Genomic DNA, 21,022 nt, shown 5'->3' on the forward strand with positions numbered 1-21,022 from the left:
TCATACGAGGGTTGAAAAGTCCACTGAAAGTTGTACCTATATTAAAAAGAATAATTGTAGACTTTGCAATTATATTTTTACAAAAAAACACTGTTTCTAACAAATAAACATTAAAACTAAACAGTTATTTAGCTACAACGTTAAAGGTACATTGGTAACGATATATGTAATATATTTATAGTCTGGAACTAGCTACGGCAGACACTACTTGCCAAAACTGTTTTACTACTCCATATTTCGCAAACCTAGCTTCGGACCAAATGGCTACCCAGATATTACTAAATGATAAGAGCGAAGGAATAAAAGATGTAACAAGAGTTCTTGACGAGGAGAAAAACTTCTTGAACACACAGAAGAAAAAAGTTGCTGGTCCATAAGATATTAATACAAAACAGATAAAGTATTTCGGGCTTATTGTACACCGTTGGCTCGTAAAGATGATGAACAAGTGTACTTAGACTTTCAAGTTGCTGAAAACAGGAAAAATCACCATTCAGTCACTGTCTAATAAGGCACTCATACCTAAGCTAAGAATTCATTATTAATATATGATATCTTAATTCTATCATTTCTATTTCTATCACATTTAGCTAAACAATATTGGAGACTCAAGAAATCACCTCACTTTATAAGGCTATTAAAAGTCTGTCAAACTTTTTATTTGGGCTTGCAATCTATTGCTCTGATACAACCAAAGTACCATGTTAATTCTTTTATTACAATATTTAAGAAGCTTTTAGGTATTTTGTCAGACGCTTTTCCTATTTATACTGATGCCTCAAAGTACTGCTATACTCGGTTCGCTATTCTCAGTCCGAAGTGTCTAGTGAATTTAGTAATTATTTTTTTGCGAAATTAGTTACTTTTTGACAGACTAAAAGTGGCTGGAAATTACTATACAACCAAGCACACGTACTCATAGCCAATATTATTAGTAAACAAACTAAATAGTAAATAAAATAGAACTTTGCGAATTACCGACAATCAATATTTATTTATCTGCACCATATAATAAATAGTTCATTTAAATTATAACAACTAAAATATATCTTTTAAATATATACTACCCAAAATTTGATGGGTTTAGTATACACTTCCACTATTTAGAATAATTCTTCTTTTTTAAAAGAAAGAAGTCTGCAATAGTAGGATACTTGAGCTATTAATACTGAGAAGTAGGAATTGTTGTGTTCTAGGTTTTCGACAATGAATCTGTCAAAATATGCCTGAGCTAAGCGAATGGAGTATAGTACTCGATTTGCTTTATACATCCCATCAACTAACACAGACCTCACTTCTCTCGTTAGCTGGATTAGTTTTGAACGTTATTACCTTGAATAAGCTTACGCTTCTTCAAAGAGGGACTGCTTCTTTTTTTTTGTTGCGGGAGCTTTTGGGAACTTCCATAATCGAATACAGGCAAAGATAAATATAAAACTAACACAGTGTATACCAGTACAAATCGAAGTCACACAGGGTGACTCGTTAAGCCGACTTCTCTTTAATATAATAATGGACGAAATAATACAAGCAGTACGTAAAGATCATGGTTACAAAATTGGAAACAAAGAGATCCAAATATTATGTTATGCAGACGTCGCCACATTAATTGCTGAGACGGAAGACGAGCTCCAAAGATTATCATACATCTTTAATACAACAGCCAAGAAATACAATATGATAATATCAGCAGAAAAAAATCAAATGTATGACAACATCTAAATACCCACTAAGATGTAAAATCTAAATTGATAAAAAAATAATAAAGCAAGAACCAAGGTTTAGATATCTGGAAATAGATACAACTAGTTACAGAGATGTTGAAGAAGAAGTACGACAATAAAGCTTAAAAGCCAGTAAAGCGGCGGGATCTCTTAATGACACAATCTGGAAGAACAAACACCTAAGACAAGACACAAAAACAAGAATCTATAAAGCAGCAATTACACCTATATTAACATACACGGCGGAGACAAGACCTGACACATCTAAAACGAGACGACTCAGTCATCTCGTCAGAATATCAGGGAAAAGTCTGTTGGATAGGGAGAGAAATGAAAACATATGAAGAGCATGCAATATAGAAGACATAAATGGATAGGTGACAAAACGGAAACAGGAGTGGATCGAACATATTAGTAGAATGACAGAGGATAGGATAGTACGAATAGCACGAGATAAGTCACCAAATGGACGAAGAAGTATTGGCAGACCAAGAAAAAGATAATTGTGCGATAATTTAAACAATTTAGAAACCTAATACTGAAGAAGAAACAGGCTTTAAAGCCTACATACACGAAGGAAGAAGAAAGAAGAAGCAGAGCTTTTAAGGAGATGAGCAACGTCAGTTTCAAGTGGGTAGTTTTGGGTAGCATGTTGCTAATCGAGCAGGGGCTTTAAAGGTGGTAGTATTTGTAGGAAGAAGCATCATGAATAAGAGTTTTTTGGTTAGCTAATCAAGCTATGAGCAGGAGGTACCACTGGTCTCACCAGTCTTGAATTAGCGTTTTTGGCTTGCAGCTATTTTATTTGCGATACTTAAGAGGGGTTTATTGTAGGTCGTGGTAATACTCATCAGTAAGTTCGTCATCAGCGAAGCTTAGCTGGCGGAAATGGAACTTTTGTTTGGAAAGCCTCATAAGTATGTGCCCTAAACGATGACAAGGAGTCTTTAGAGTTTGTTTGGCTCTATTGTTGGAGCCAGCTATTGTGTGGAGGACGTATCTTCTGCTGAGAGAGCGGATCCGGTCATTTATTGTTGCAATTTTCGCAACTTGGTGAATGAGTGCTGACAGATTTTGCGCATGTTTCCTCATGTACTTTCTTAGAATTTTCCTTTCTGTTGCCAGAATGGCATTGATTTGAAGAATATTTAGTAAAGCGTAGACAGACGCCATGTACTCAATGATAAACCTGATAAAAGTCTTGTAGGTGTGCAAGAGAGTTTTATTTGATGTGTTGCCAAACGTTTCAGATAGTTATTCTAAGAGATTATCCTTCTTACTCTGTCTAGGGTGTTATTAATGTCGATGTTTCAATTGAGGGTCCTATTAAAATTGACTGCCACGTCGAGTTTCTGAATTCGAGATTCTTTTCGAGGAGAACCATCTGGTCCTCTGGTAAGTGAAACTCGGTGGTGGGAGTGTGTGTGTACGGTACGTTGACAGGACGGAGGCGATGCATATCGTTACAAGTTATAGCAATATATGAAGCATTAAGATATTTTAATAAAAATCAAAGAGATGTTTATTTATTATGGGTTTAAGCTTACATAGATCTTAAATATAAAGAACATTTTAACCTATTAGCTAAAACAGGTAATAAGTCAAAATTTTAATCTGTTACAAAAGGTAGAACTGTTATACTTTGTATTATTTCTGCATTAAAATCGACCAATTTTGGTATTAATTCAATTCTCCTAAGTATTTTGGCAATATTAGGGAGATCTTTATACAATGTCTTAATAATTTTTTTTTGGTGCGTCAACTGTAGGAGCATTTAATCGTTGTTGTTGTTTTTAAGTGGTCAATTCTGTGACCTCTGATTAGTTGGTAACCTGTTTTTATGCATTGTGCTTTTTCCTACTATACTAATCTATAATTTAATTATATTATATATAATATTATATAGTCTTGCTTTTGCCGAATGGCATTATACATTTTTCACATTTCATAAGAAATATTTTGACCTTTTTTTAACTATTTTCTGGTATTTAGTTCGTGACCATTAGCTGTATGTTAAGAAACTATAGCTAAATTGTTTAAAAATATAAAAAAAACTGTGAACAAACTCCTCAATGATTAAATTAATATTTATTTTCTACTAAACTGTTTTTAATCATAAAAGAACCACCCTTACGCTTACAATCATATTCACAATCTCCACCACTGTCGAGCACTCTAGGAAATACACTCCAATCAATTAAATCCTTTCTATACGCATACACATCGATGGGATCTCCATCTCTCTTCACTTTATTATCCATTAATACACATATACTGACCCGTTACCGGCAATTTATGGAAATGGCGGGTTATATCACATGTAACTGTTAATTTTCCACTGAAATTATGAACGATTTACTACATAGTTTGCATAACCTTTGTGACCTACTGCCAAACGATATGTTTGTGCAATTGTGACTAAAGTGTTGCCGTTTACGAAAAATACGACATACTCAACTCCACTGTACTGTACAGGATGGGTCTCTAAAATCACACAACGAAATATTTTAAATATTTTTGTCTTTTCTCGTTGTTTCTTATTTTTACTGTAGTTGGAATGTTACAGCTGGGACATACGTAGACGTGTTGTAATTTACTTACAAGCATTTCTTTCCTTCTCCACAGATCAATTCTGTTTGTTCTTTCTTTCCCTCAACGAAAAATAGACGCCTATTTATGTATGTATATATTACAAGCAGCATTAAAATCTGTAATATTGTAGAAAAATGTTGTTTAAAACTGTTTAACAAAACAGTGAAAGGTAAAAAACATAGTTCTAAGAAACAAAAAGTATAATGAAAAAAAAGTGAAAAATTTAAGTCCGCACAATTGATTTTAATAAATAACAGAAGGATGTAGATTGCCACATGCAGAAAAACATTTAACTAACCAATTAACCATTTACGATTTAATATTATTATCAGACAAACCAAATGCTAAATATACAAAAGCGATAAGACCAATTATTGTATATAGATCAGGGACATCCATGTCAGTGATCACTATCAAAAAGTGAATGGTAAAAACTAGGTACGTTTGAATATGAAATACCCATGTATATGAATGGTAATATAATTTTGAACAATATATATACAATACACAAAAAATCAAACATATTAAAATCTATAAAGGTTGACGGGGTTACATTGGATGGCTCTTATAATACCAATTCCCTCAGCTCCATCAATACCATTAACTAACTTTATACAACACACCCAATTGCTATTCTAATTAAAAAAAACTAGCTACCATATTAAACAGTAACCATATTGTACAATTTTTATGTGTTCCTTTACACATTGACCTGAAAGGAAATGAAGAACCGGATTGCATAGACCAACAAGCAAGAAACAGTGAAACCGCAAGTGAAGTGTAAATATCAAATTCCAAACAAAGCTCATCAAGTCGTAGTTACTAGGACATACCCGACTTACCCACGGCATATAATTGGTCGCACTAATCCCATTATATGTGACAACTGTAATATTCCACTCAATGTGTTCTTGTAGAGTGTCCAAGTTACCAATTGTAAAGACAGACTAAACACATCATCGGATCAACAAGTGGAAAAAATTGTAAAATTGAATATTTGGTAAAATTTCTTAGACTGCTTACCGGAATGTTTCGTGAAGAGGCCGGATATAGGTAGAGGTAGTTGGTTTCTAGACGAAGATACATTCCAAAAAGAAAGAGATTCCAAGAAAATAGTTGCATAAAGAAGAAGACACCTTCCAGAAGGGATAAGGTTCTAAGAAGAATTTGGTTTTTGGATGAAGTATTCAGTTTCAGGAGGAAGATCCAGCAATTAGTTTCTGAATTGTTTAGTGGATAATTTTATTTGAGGGAGTGGTTTGTTTCAGGAAAACAATCATTTTTAAGAAGTAAAATGTTTCAAAGTTAAAATAATTCCAGGAAGAAAAAGACACTTACAACAAGAAAGTGATTCCAAGATAGTTCCGGAAAAAATACATTTCTAAGAAAAAAGATATTCCAAGATGAAGATGGTTCCAGGAAGAACAAGATTCTTTTAATAATAATAGATCCAAGAAGGATTTGGTTTCCGAAAAGACTATGACAATTCTATAACGAAAAAATGGCATTTCCAGGAGGAAGAAATTGGTTTTATTAATAATAATATTGGTTTAATTAAGAAACTCTCCAAATAGGAAACGATTACATGAATAATAAAATACTTAAAAAGAGGTCGTTTCCAGTAGAATGTGTTTCTATAAAAAAGAATACGGGGTTTGAAATACCAGGAAGAAAATGCTTTTCCAGAAGTAAAAGACCTTTGCGTTTTCAGGGAGAAAGATGCGGTTCTGGAAGTACGAGGAGTGAGGGTTTCAGAGGTACGAGGCGTTTGAGATTTCAAAAGTACGAGACGATTCTAGGAGTAGGTGTGAGTTACTGGTGCAAAGCTAGAAGGCGTTTGCAGTTACAGGAGAAAGAAAACTGTTTCGAAGAACAGGTGGTTTGCGACAGGATAAAAATTGTTTCGGTTCCAAAGGTTACGAGTGTGTACCGTTTCAGAAGAAATACTGCGAGTTCGGAGGTAAGAGGCGTTTATAGTTCCAGAGGTACAAGGCTTTTGCAGCTCCAGGAGTACGAAGTATTCGCGCTTAAGATTAATAAAAAAAAACTCAACCAGCAGTGCCAGGAGGAATGTCAATGAAAAACAATATAATACAAGACAAGAGCCAATAGTTTAAATAGAAAAGTAATATACTAAACACTATATACAAACAAAGGAGATACCATAAACGAAGAAAATAAAGATACGGATACCAGATGAAGTACATACAAAAAAATATATTTTAAACTATGTGGATCATCACTGACTTATTTTCTCCGGAATATATGTTAAACAGGAGAAGGATCTGCACGCAGTTTTGCCCGACATTACTTTCATTTTATATTTCTGTTAAAGATTTATTTACTACAGGCTTCTTTTTTAATACAATGGACTAATGACTTTCATCTGCCTCACATCTAATATTTCCTTCCCGAATAAATATCAATAGTTTTTGTAGAACTAGTCGATAATGATTTGTTATCTACATTCTTTGAACTGAAATAAATTTGTTGAAAACGCAGTAATATGGGGAGATAATTCGGAAGTAAGAACTTTATTTGGCAATTATATAATACAATCTGTAAAGCAAAATATTGCAAACGTATAGAAATATTAACGAAATTATAGACTGGAAACCGCTTTGTACTTAGTTTAATTGCACAGATCAATACATACAAGGATTCCCTAAATGATTGAACCGTAGTAAACACGATTTCTATTTGGCAGTGTCTGTAGCGACGTATTTCCCCGGTGTGCATTTATAAATCGAGTTGACACCACCGCAATATCTGTGATGAAACGGACTCTAATTAATACAAGTTCGATTATAGAAAACTAATTAAAACGTTCAAATAAAAGTAAAAATGACATGACACTATGGGAAAACTAATTTTCAAAATTAGAATATCTATTCACAGATTGTTAATTCTACTGTTATGCTTGTAAGTGGTTTTCCAATAATTAGGTTTTGAAAAGTTTTTGTTCGCAACATCTTTTCGCACAGATAACAGTGATTGACAGAGATAGAACTATCGCAGAACATGATTTGCAATATTTTTGGCTGGTAATATAAATTGAAAATGTTTGGTTAAACCAGATAGTTTGTTTGTAGTTTGGACTGAGACAAATTATACGGTTCGTACAGACTTGGTTCTTGTGGATGGTGGTTCAATGACAAATAACAACTTTGCGATTAGATTTATTTTGTTATTTGGTCCATTGTGCTCATGCCATATACAACCAATTGGTTATAACTTCATTGACTTCAAGTTCAACTTTTTCTGTTGCCCTTCTAAAAAATTAAAAATGTCTTTTATTGATAAAATGGAGTTTTCCATAAGTTGGATGTATCTGCGTCAAGGTAATAAGGTGCTAATGGTCATTAGAGCTTTGAATTTTTAGTATTTTCGAAGCTGCTGGATAGTTTATTCTTCACACGTACTTTAGGTACTCCACCATTGCTACATATTATTACTTTGTTCATCTAAATGAGCTTCTTTGGTATTGGAGGCTCCACCATCGCATTCCGTACTTGGTTTCTCTCTAAGCTATCATATGCATGTCGGAAATGTATAAAGAGATTATGTACGGATTTGTTCAATTCACATTCTTTCTTTAGAAGCAGCCTAAGTATGGATAGTAATCTCCCAGTTTTTAGCTTAAAGAGCTAATCTACTAAGGATATTTGAGATAATTTTATATACTCTGTTACTTAGTGGTATTCTTCTGTAGTTGACATATTTTGTTTTGTCCTCTTTTCTGTGAATGCGCACTACGATGTTTTCTTTTCATCTTGTTGGTATCTGGTTAAAATAATACAAAATAGTAATATAACTAGCAATTTTGGTAAGCGTAGTAGTAGTATATATTGTTAACATAAGCCTTCCTCAGTAATTTCCAGTACAGTAGTCACATACCCAGAGAGTACCATACACATCATAGATAATGATAGAGATTTTAAAACAGTTTTAGTCCTTAGAACTTACTGGATGTATCAGTATTACCCTACGAATAGAAAGTTTGGAGACTCCTATTCTAAACTATGCTTTTGGTAAAGAAAATATGATTTATTTGTTTGGCTAGAAGTTTTTATTTCTTTATTTAGATAATGGCTATCTATTAGTTGTAATTGTTTAAATTCTTGTTTTTCTGACTACACATTTGTCTGTCATTGAAATATAATATACTTAAAATAGGAGAAGAGCGAATTGACATCAGCTGAGATACCTAACTACCATCTTAAGTCAGAGAAGTCAAGACTGCAAAAAACTAACACTAGAGACAGACTGTATCTCTTAAGGAATCAAGACAGATGCGTCAAAGAAATAGGACTAATAGAAAATATTAAGATTATCAGTAACATACTTGATAAAATAAAAAAAATATTGGCTTCCTGACCTTTAACAGACCACCCAAACCATCTGTAGGCAAAAATATTTTCTATACCAAGTTGGTAATTACACGAATCAAAAATTGGTTTTAGAGAAGTTTACATTTGAAATCAAAAACCAACGAACACAAAGCCTGATAAATTTCTTTTTCTTTTCTTTCACTAAAAGCCAAACAAACTTATGTACGAACAGAAAACAAAGAATGAAATAGACTTTATGACCATTAACAGAAAATGACAGCTCCGATTAATTTAAATTAATCTTGGATTTAAAAACGTGGGTGTTTGCTAACGAAAGATTCTAGTTTCAGGCTTTTTGAATTCTTTTCAAGGAATGGATTGGATATGAATATACTAGGGTGGAGAGGAGGTTAGGTTAGCTTCTTCTGTGATTATCAGGTAAATAATTAAAATCAAAATTTGAATTTAGCGTGTACCATAAAGACAGAGGTCCTTTGCAGAATTGTTGGACTTTCTTTATCAAGACGTCCACGATAGTTATACCTATCACGTCACCTGGTACAGGTATTCTCCGTTCGGCTCGCAGAGGTAAGAATACGGCCGAGGTCAGAAGGCCCTGCTTGTCGTAAGAGGCGACTAATGGGTAGGAACTGAGAGGTGGAGAGCCGTCGCTTGAGGTGTCGGGTCTGTAGAAACGCACTCGAGGCGCTTAGGCGTCATGGTCACCGGTCTTCACTCCTAGTATCCGAGACGAGACTCTCGTGGGACCACTCTACTCTCATTCTAAGAGAACCAGGCGACGTTGAACGAGCTGGGCCCGTACACACCTCTTTTGGCCTTACACCACCAATAGGAGTGTCGGTGTCTCGGCACGTACCCTCCTAGAGATTTAATAGTGGTAGAGGAAACCACCTGGAGCGAGGTGGAAATTCCTCTGCCTGCGTCACCTGTCCGCCCGTGGGTGGGGATAACGGATAGGTGAGGTAATCGCAACACAGGTACTACGGTGGAAGTGGAGCCCCGCGATGCGTACGCAACGCGCCACCTTCATTTTGGTGTCGTATGGGCAGTGGAGGCGCTAACGGTCGTATGCCGAAAGGCCAGGTAGACCAGGGTCCTGGCAGTTTCATAATTGGAGGGCACAAAGCAACACTATGGTATAGGTAAAACAAACACTCCTGACCATGGAGCTGCGCGAAGGCGGAGTCAAATTCACGTAAAGGCAGAAAGGTTCTATTGTAAGTGGAATTATACAGTGCACAGTACAATGCGTTTTGCATGGAAGTGGGGACTAAACCAAATTTCGTCTACTGCGCCGTGGTCAGGAGTGCTTGCACTATCTCTAAAGGTATTGTTATGAAATATAATTGGGAACTATAGAAAATCTTTCACCCTATCCTCTATAGTCTATAAATAGTATTTTGGAGAACATCAAAGTAATCTACAGTGATTTCGGTGCAGTCAAAGATCAGCAGGATTATAAAAAAAGTTTCTTGCCTGCATTTGAAGTTTGGAGATTCGATATTTTCTACGCTGGTAAGGTAGTTTGAAGACGTTTTGAGCCACAATGTTCGTGCTTTGAATTGTCCTTAAAACGAATTGTTTGGAGAACACACATTAAAACCTCCAAATGCCAGCTACGACTATTCGTTGAAACAATGACCGATGTAGGGAGGTGTCTGTTATTGAGAGAAATTCATAGATAAATAAAAAAAAGTTTTTTGATAAAAATTCCTATTGGCCATTTTAAAGTTATGGATAATTTTTTGATTCAAATGCTTACAAAGAAAAGTTGTGTTTGGAAGAAGAAGTACAATTTTTACATTTTCTAGTTTTGATGGAAGATATAATTGGTACCTCCGAGTATAAACATACAAAGATAAGAATGAAGAAGCAAGACCTGTACATCATCAGTGTATATGGTCCAGAAAATAACAACCCTTGAACAACTAGGAAAACATTTTATGACGAATTAGAACATGCAGTAGGCCAAGTCAGAGGGTTTAATTATGTTAATACTAGAGGATTTTAACGATTTTTCAAGTGATGGAGTTTAAATGTCTAGGTAACCCACTATCTAACTACGGAAAGCTCAAACCAGAAGTAGAAGATCGAGTGAATAGAGCAAACAGAGCAGAAGGGTGAAACAATAGGGTGAAATATAAATATCGGGAAAGAAATGAAAGGTAGAATTTACAAAATACACACACACCAATAATGACACACGCAACGCAACAGGAACACGACTTTACACAGAGATAACAAAAAGAATGCTAGGGCAGATGAAACCCCTTATAAAAATTGATGGTAGGACACTATGGGACAAAGCTAAAAAGTACAGAGAAAGAAAAGAGTAGAAGCGAACAATCATATAAACCGAATGACGATAAATACTAGTAAAGGCGGCGAGAGACGGTTTCCCAATAGAAAGATGATCAGTGAGAAGACCAAGAAAACCAATGGCTCAACAACTTTTTTTTTATGGCTTCGGCAGTTTGCCATACAGCCAGTTAAGGCTCAACCACTTACTGCAGGCACATATACAAAATATACAAAATAGATAAAAAATAGAAGAACAGAGATAGCTATAACGATATTTGAAGGTAAAATAAAGACAAAATAACGAACATGATATATAATAGAACTGGTTGAGTTGAAAATACATATATTTTGAATATGAATATAGATTTTTCTAATCGTAAAGCGTTTTTGTAAAGTTACAACTACATTAAACGGATTCTTTCAGCATCGCTTTGTTAACTTTTCATCTGATCGTTCCAATATAGAAAATTTCGTAAAGCGTAATGATATTAAAGCATCTCTTCCTGTAGTTAAAATCTACCCCGGTATGGAACAATGCCTTTTTGAATAAAATACTTTCAACGAGCCATGGCTGTGTGACTCGGCTCCCTTTAATATGCAGCGATTCACGTGGTTGCTTGCTATATAAACTAATTCTTTTGAACGAAATGTAAGCAGACTGATGTTAGAATGTGACGTATCGTAATTGAGTCGGCATCGAATTTTGAACAGATCAGACATAACAAGAGGAGAGAGCGAGAAGGCAGAAGTGAACTACATTTCTCTCAACTTGATATTGTTTCTCAGACAAAGGCCTCAGGAATTTGGAATAGACTTTAAAGTTGCGCCGAATTTCTTACGAGCTAAACACTGTGCTGGTGTTTGAATAGTATGCATTGGTTACATACGATGTTTATAAAAATATTGACAACTAACTATATTATAGAAGAATTCAATTATGGGACAAGTATTCAATTATTTTTGCTTAAGGATGCTTTAAAATACATTTTTTAAATTTATTCAAAACCAAATAAATTTTCATTATTCACGCTTATGTTTTATACTTATTCTGGTCATTGGATATTTAGATATACTTTAAACCAGTCTTTTAAATGAAATTGTTAAAAGTTTCGAGGATTTTTTTTTTTCATCAAGGGTCTCATTCAAACAAGTACTGAGACGACTATACGACGTGAAATATAATCAAGCACGCATTAAACATCACGAACAAAATTAACCAAATCTCCTAGGCCTAACTTATTTCCTTAAACAATTTCATTAAACCAAAGTACCACATTACTACATAATGTGTGCTCTGATGGATTCAAATGGATGAAATAAAACAACCAAATAATGATCCATTTTACCATCGTTTACAAACCTATTTGTCTAGCTTCGATACCTATTAATCAAACAAGCTGTCGATTCAAATAAGACAAGAATTTTACAAACTATTAAACAAATATAGCAATATTTACCACATATATACTGACGTATCAATAAAATAATATGAAAAAACAACAGCAATTTATCCGAGAATATTATTGAAGTGTAATAAAATACCTTTTTCCAGAATTAGGCTTTTTTCGCATAAAACTTGGCATTAGAAGCACAAAACAATTATTTGAATACTGAAAACTATCACAACATTAAAACTAAACACTAAATTATACTACATTCACTGGGCCCTATTTTTAAACAAAATCTTGCAAATATCTAGGTTTATTTTTAATTCTAGCTGATTTACTGCTATAGATTGAAAATCTGATATGTCCAATCTAGGTTCATGATCATCATCAGGTACTTGGTTCTGTATTCATTTTCTGTTCTCATTTTTTCTACTCTGTATATCATAACTTAAAATATATCCCTAACGATGAAACAGATCAATAATACAGCATTATTAAATATCTTTTAGTGAAAAGTCTTTTAACTGATCTCTTTTATATTATTGGATAATTATCCAATATTAAAAGAATTCAAAAACTTAATTTTAAATTAATAACGCAATTAAGTATGCTTCCTACGTCCAAAGAGACTAATTATCGAATGCAGATGTCAACTACAATCTCAAAGTTAATAAAACTTGAGGTTCTCTATGTGGTGTCACTTCGAAAGACCAAATTATCAAGAAAACCTGGTTAAAATGCAGATTCGTCTGTTTTCGATGCATAATAAATAGGAATTCATTAAGATCATTTATCAGGAGATTTCTCTAAGTTTTTGATTGGAATTTAATGAAAAATGTGTCGTGGTATTTGCGTTGTTTATTGATTTACCAATTTATTCAGCATATTCAATAATATTTTTAAATATTTGGTTTATTTATTATAAAATTATATTTTAATATTATTTGATCATTGCAACAAAATTTATGAATATTTTTAAGTTATATTTGGACATATTTGTAACTCTTTCTTATTTAGTTATAAGCTGTTTTCTCTTCTATAATTATTTTTTGTGGTGAATATAATAAACAAACATGAAGGTCTTTGATTAAGTCAAGCACAACAAACTATTATAATAGAATGTTTACAAAAAAAAGAACATCGATCCCAATGATAAACATAATACGTGAACTCTATTGAAAGGAAAAAATCATTTATTGGATCGGTGATGGAAAATACTGAGACCATAAAAATCCAAAGAGAAGTTATATAAGGTTGTATACTTCCGCCATAATTTAATAGGAGTACTCAGAGGGGTTCAAGTGGGGTAGTGATGCGCATCATAAGGTGTTACTTCCAGATTGCACATCTAGCCTCTCCCACCCAATTCTTATCCTCACCTCCAAGAAGTAAGATTATAGTCAACCCATGAGCAGCCCTGCTGAAGATAAGGTAACCAACCCTAATGGAAAGCAGGGTCGGGGCTGACGAGGAAGGGAGCTTACTGGTCAACGGCTTCGGGCGGATGAGTTGGTAAGTGGAAGAGCACTCTTATGTCGTGAGATTGACAAAGTGGTCCACGGCATAAGAATGCAGAAGCTAGGAGACCCCACTGCAATACAGATCCCTAAGGATATCACAAGAAAAATCACTAACGGAGGTTCAAAACAAAACGGCCCAAGCAAACCGATAATGACATATATTTATTCTATTCAGATTTACGAACATAAGTCAACATAATAATGGGCGACTTTAACGCCAAAGTCGGTAAAGGGAAAGTAGAAGATATTATAGTGAATTATAGTCTAAGAATAAGAAACGAAAAAGAAGGCCGATTAGTACAATACAGTCATAGAAAGAACTAGTCATGGTAAATATCTGTTATCATTTACCACCAAGCAGACTTTATACTCGGAGTGCAGCAGGAGACAACGAAAATAATCTGATAAGAAACCAAATGATTATATTTTCGTTAACAAAAGATTTACAAATGGGATTAAAAGCGTGAAAAAATATCACTAGTGCTAATGCAGACTACGACCACAATTATTTTCCTGCCAAAGTTAACATTAAATTGAGGAAACAACAGAAAAAAAGTATAATTAAGACTAGTTTTGTCAACGCTTAAGGGTGAAAAATGTCAACAACAAATAAATGAGGCAATTGCACCAGCATTCACAGAAGCTTTAAAAAAATTATATTAACAGTACCTGCAGCGGAATGAAGGTGACAGTACTTAACGCTGGCGAAATGTTTGTGGGTAGAAAAGAACCAAGTAATAAAAAAACACTAGATGGCACCAGATATTATAAAGCTTATAAAAGAAAAACAAAAATATAGAAATATATTGTTCTCATTATTTTTTAGATGTAGTAAAGTAAGGTAAATGTATCGTTATCACCATCAGCTATTCCATCCATCGCTGGACGTAAGCCTCACTTAAGTGTGTCCATTCATTTCTGTTCTTTACTTGTTTCGTTGCAAACTATTGTTTTGCTGTAATTACTCCATCTGGGTTAGGGTAATATGTTTCAACTTGGATAAATTAAATAATGTCAGAAATACGGATGATAAGGTTATATTCTCTGATAGCTACAAGTCTCCAAAGCCTAATGTACCAATTAACAGAAATCGGTAGGAAGTATGGATTATGTCTCAATGCAAAAAAGAAACAATGTATGCCCATAAGCAAACAAATTGTCCTATAAAACAGATTATATCTTAATAACGAATGGAACTAGCAACATATTTAGGTAAAACTATAAATGCCAAAGGACCATTCTTTGGAGACTAGTTAAAGAACAAAGTACTGAAATATGGTCCCCTAAAGATGCATCCACAAAAATATTATTACATAAATATATAGAAGTCTTTCAAACAGTTTAAATACTCAGTCTCTACATCACGTAATACGAAATAACAACAGGTATGAGGTGTTCAAACCACGGAAGGAATTCTGAAAGAAGAATCTCCGAGCTAAAGAAGATAAGAACATGGAATAAAATATGGTTTTATAACTAATATTCTGCGAATTGTTACATATGATCTATATTATGTTCACGAGAATTAATATTCATTTTTTTGATAAATTTATACAATACGTAATGCACATCGTTCCCTAAATATTATACAGTATGACCTTGAAATGACGGAATATTTGTAGGAAATATTCAACGAATTTACGTTAAAAATTTATATACGTGCTAATAAATTGTAGACCATGAAAACAATTCAAATATTTGTTGTATTACTCACAGTATACTTTACAGACAATACACAGACAATATTATCATCGGCGTGAACATTACGGACACCTGCACGTAGATAACTCATTTGGAAATTATGCAAAATTTACTAAAAATATTAAACTTTTTATTTTTAACTTTGTCGTAGTTGCTTTTTATGGCCAGCTGTTTATTGTTGCTTTATTTATAATAAGAATTATAAAGTATAAGCTTCGTTAAGTTATCTGCAAACTAAGTTTAGTATATGAATCCGTACAATTCGGCCACAGATGAAACACAGACTTACAGAAAACAACATACTGTTGCTGAAATATCATTTTCCTAATATGTCTGTTATATCTTCAATAAAATCTTGTGAAACACATTGTAAAAATATTAAAATTTTTAATTTTTTACTACGAGAACTAAAGGGAAACATTTTAACCGTATCCTAAATACCCTCTTTAAAAGCGCTTAACAAAATAAAACGAAAATTTTACGATTGAAACAGATAATTTCACGTTGACACTATAAAAGCAAGGTAAACTCTTCTCTCAAGATGCATTTTAAATTTCTAAACCTTAAAACAAAACATTTCGCCGTCCGACGGAATAACATTTTGCATTCGATGTTTCCCTTTTCCGCCGTGCAGTATTCTGTTTCTGCATTTTATGATACATTAAATTGTCGCAGATGTTTCGTCTACGTCGGTGTAGCATACCAGGAAAATTTTAATACCCTAAAGCAAATAAAATGCATCGTTTTATTGCCACGATATAGTTTTTACTTTATAAAAATGAAAAACAAAATGCTAGCAGGTGAAATAACGACTTTACGAGCCAGTTCGCGCAAAAATTGGGACGAAGAATGTATTTGATGGTCTACTTCCATTTATTCAATTGAGTAACATTTACAGCAACAAATAAATATCTATCTATTTAGTTTACTAGCACAAGGACTCGTCCCAAGGAAGGAATAAATGAGTGAAATGTAGCATTAACAAAATGAATTCATAAAACTCAACAATCAGCATTCATATATTTCATATCATGTTTCATATCATGTTTCATATCTTTAATTTAAGTATATGGAAGAAATTCACCAGGCAATAGTTGAAAAATTATGTAGCAGTTGGAAAAGCTTCTTTGTCAACAACATTACTAGAGAAAACGCGCGTACTTCCTTCAATCAAATTTCCTTGATAGAGCTCATCCATTTTGCGTGAATATAATACTACACGTATTTGTTCTGCTATTCAGAGATGCTAACAGAGTCTTACCATTCTCCAATGTAAGACGAAGAAGATCAAATATAAGCACAAAAAAGGTATTTTTAATAGGAAGGAACAGTGCATAGCGTACGCGAATGATGTGGGGATACTAGCGAGAACAAAAAAAAAACATTTAGAAAAAGTTTTTCAGATATTTGAAGAAGAAGCGAAAAGATACGGATTAATAATAAACCAAACAAAAACGCAATATATGGAAATAAGAGGAGACATAACAAACAATAAAAAATATATCAAAACGAAAGAAGCAGAGACTGTCTATAGTTTTGAAAAATTGTCACAATTTGAGTACTTAGGAATAACCATGACGAACACGGGAAAAGAAGAAAAAGAGATAGACAAAAGATTAATAAATGAAAGCTGAGCGATAGGGTCACTAAATTCATTCTTCTTCTTCTTCGCCTGCCATATCAGAATTATCCGACGTTGGCGATCACCATTGCGAAGGCTTCTCGATCTTTTGCATTATGGAATAATCGTGTCCATTCACGAATGTTTTTTAACCAATAAACTTGTTTTCTTCCTACACCTCTACGGCCCTCTATTTTGCCTTTAAGGATCAGTTGTAATATTTTATATGGACCTTATATATTATCCCTTTACTATATGTCCCAGATAAGACATTTTTCGATGTTTAACAGTCTTTAATAGTTCTCTATCTTTATTGACGCTCCTTAGTACTTCTTCATTAGTTTTCCTTGCTGTCCAAGGTATCTTTAGCATTTGTCTATGAACCCACATTTAAAATGCTTCAATTTTGTTCATGATCGATACTTTTAGCGTCCACACTTTTGCACTATACAAAAGTACGGACCAAACATAGCACTTAACCATTCTTTGTCTTAGTTCTAAACTAAGATGATTATTGTAAAGAAATTACTTAATTTCCATAAAAATAGTTTTAGTCATTGCTATTCTACGTTTTATTTCTATGTCTGTATCTAGTTGGTCCGTTATCGCGGTTGCTAAATATGTAATTTTGTGAACTTTCTCAACTTGGACTCCGTTTAATTGAAGATTTGCATCGGGATGTGGGTCACGACTAAAACTAAAAATTTGGTTTTGTTTGAGTTTATTTTAATGCCCATTTCCTCTCCTACTTCGTGAATAAGTGATCGTGATCAAGCAGAATTTGGAATTCATTACACTAAATTCATTACTGAAAGCAAATAATGTGTCAAGAACAGCTAAACTGCGAGTCTACGAGACAGTAATCAGACCCACAGTGATATAATGCCAGTGAAATATCGATTATGAACCAGCAGGAAGAAAAGAAAGTAGAGATCTGGGAAAAAAAGGTGCTCTGAAAAATCTTCGGAGAGATAAAGACGGCAGAGAATATTTGGAGAAGATGAACGAATAAAGATATAATGAGGATGTATGGAAAATTAAGACGAAAATACGAGCCCAAAGAGCTAGATGGCTTGGTCACATTATACGAATGCCAGAGAATCGAAATGCTAAAACAATACTAAAGGAGGGAGAAATGGGAAAAAAAGACGTCCAAAGATCAAACGGTTGGAAGCAGTAAAGTTAGATTTGTCAGAAGTAGGCGTGAGGAATTGAAGAGAGAAAACAAAGGACCGAAAAAAATAACCAAGTGGAAATAACCAAGTTTTTAGAAGCCATGGGCCTACAAGGACTGTAGCGCTGTTACAGTCCTTGATAATTAATAATAAATTAGAAAAATTTTATTTGAATGTTGAGTGTTTGTACTGCATACATTTTGAAATTCCATTCTAAGATTTAAAAACTCCATTGTAAGCGTTAAGACTTTTCCTGGAGCAGATATCCCCTCAGATCATAACCTCCTTGTCTCAAAAACGAAACTAAGAGGAAAAAAGATAATAAAATCCAAAAGTTCTAAGGTGAATGCTCAGTTACTCAGAATGTGAACATTATGTGTAGCAAAATCAAAGATTTTGTTATAAAACACAGAAAGAAACTCTACAAAAGAAAACAGAAAGCCGAAAACCTTGGATGACTCAAGAAATACTGGAAATCATGGAACAAGGAAGAAAATATAGAACCAAAAACCCAAATAAGTACAAAGTAGAAGATAAATTAATAAGGAACAAAATAAAAGAGGCTAAAGAAAAGTGGATGATGGAAACATGCATCGAAGTGGAAGAATTGCAGAAAAAGCATGATCATTATAATTTACATAAAAAAGTGAAAGAATTATTTGAGAAATTACGAACAAATACACCTAACCGATTAATCGACAAAAACAATAAACCTGACAGTTTGGTAATTTCTTGACATTAGGTCGGCTTCTTAGCATGCAATTACTCAGTTCTCTTGAGCTTGTCTGTTAAAGTACTTGAGTGGTTCCTGTTGGACGTTTACAAACCTTCTATCCCCCATAACGCATAGTATCCCATCTGTCAGCCAAGATTTACTATTGTTTGATATTGATGGTCTTAAAAGGCCGTTAAAGCAGATTGAATGTTATATTTCATATATTTATAGAATTATGTAGTGTCAAAAAATGTTTGGTTCTGTATAAATTGTTTTGTATCAAGCTATCACTGATTTTTTTCTTAGATTAGTTAGTTTTTCAAGAAATATTTGTTTTTACTTCATTTTGACTGTACTGAAACTTTATCTAGAATATCAGTTTTTTTTTATTTTATAATCTACGAGTTATTGTTGTTTGGCCGTCTGTGTCAACACCAAGTTAGCGTCAGGCTAATTTTGAGTCAGCGTGATTTAACGGCAAGTCAACGCCAAGTCAATCTCTACTAAGTCATTCCCACACAAGAGATTTAATATAAATATAAACATAAACTAACTTTTGCAAAATTGTTTGATTTTTTTAAAACACAATTAATAAAAAACTAAGGAAGACTAAAATATATTTAAATACTTTTTGTTCCTTCTGTAATATACACTATTTGTGAGAAATGTAATAAAACTCATAAACAACGTATAAAATTGCACAGCTCTTGATGCGGTATAATGAATTTAGTAGAAATACTAGTACATAATTTCCAATATTTTCTTTTGTACGACGTTGAATATTCGTGATCTAGATTCATTAAAAATGTTTAGGGGCTTTTCCTGCAGAATGATTAACGATATTATTTTCGAGTACAAATTTTTAATACGAAAATAACAATTCTAACACTTCTACAATTCTAACTTCTCCGTGAAATATATTGACTTGCTCGCACGAAACCGTTTTCTATGAAAACAAAACGTGTTGGCCCTTGGCGGTCTCCCATAACCTATTCGTACCCATATGCCACTAATTATATGCAGATTGGCTATTAATGAGGGGTACTGTTCCAATTTGGAGATAATAAATAAAGGAAACGTGAAACAATTTGGGTGGTCAAACTATTTTGATTTAAAATTGCGCTGGAGGAGGTTTTAACGTAATCATATCAGAGGGTACATGACTTTTAGAAACCGTTAAATTTTAGCGTGAAAATTTGTAACATTTTTTATCAAAATTGGTTTAAGTATTAAAGAAACACTAATATCATTTCCCATTATAAGAAAACGACAAACATTCCCATATATTTCTTTGCACCTGTGTCCAGAATGATGATTTAAATCCATTTTCTTATCTACAGAACTCCACAACACACTGAACAAAAAATACTAATAACATCAAATAATAATAATAATAATAATAACAATGCATGCCTGAAATTACCTGAAATATATTGTTAAAGATCCTCAAGTCCAAAATGACAAATGCCGATATGGATGCCAAGCCCAAGAAACCATCCAACATCTTACCGGGGGCTGCCAGGCGTTTGTCGGAACTAATTATAAAGAACGCCATGACTCAGTAGTAAAGATTATCCACCAAGAACTAGCTGACAAACTGGGACTTCTCCAAACCGACCATCTTCCTTATTATCAATATGTCCCTGACAGAATGCTTGAAAATGACAACTACAAGCTATACTGGGACCGCACTGTGCTCACAGACCAACAAGTGGCACATAATAGACCTGATCTCATACCAGTTAATAAACTTACTAGGTAAACAACAGTTATTGATGTGGCGATACCCAACACCAATAATTTACGAGTTAAATACAACGAAAAGATCGCCAAGTACAGAGATCTAGAAATACAAATCAGAATACAATGAAGGATGGACAGTACCTAAACAGTACCTATTATTCTATTTACTACTGGTGTTATTTCCAAAAAC

The sequence above is a fragment of the Diabrotica undecimpunctata genome, chromosome 4 (genome assembly GCF_040954645.1).
Source record: "Diabrotica undecimpunctata isolate CICGRU chromosome 4, icDiaUnde3, whole genome shotgun sequence".
Taxonomy (NCBI): Eukaryota; Metazoa; Arthropoda; class Insecta; order Coleoptera; family Chrysomelidae; genus Diabrotica; species Diabrotica undecimpunctata.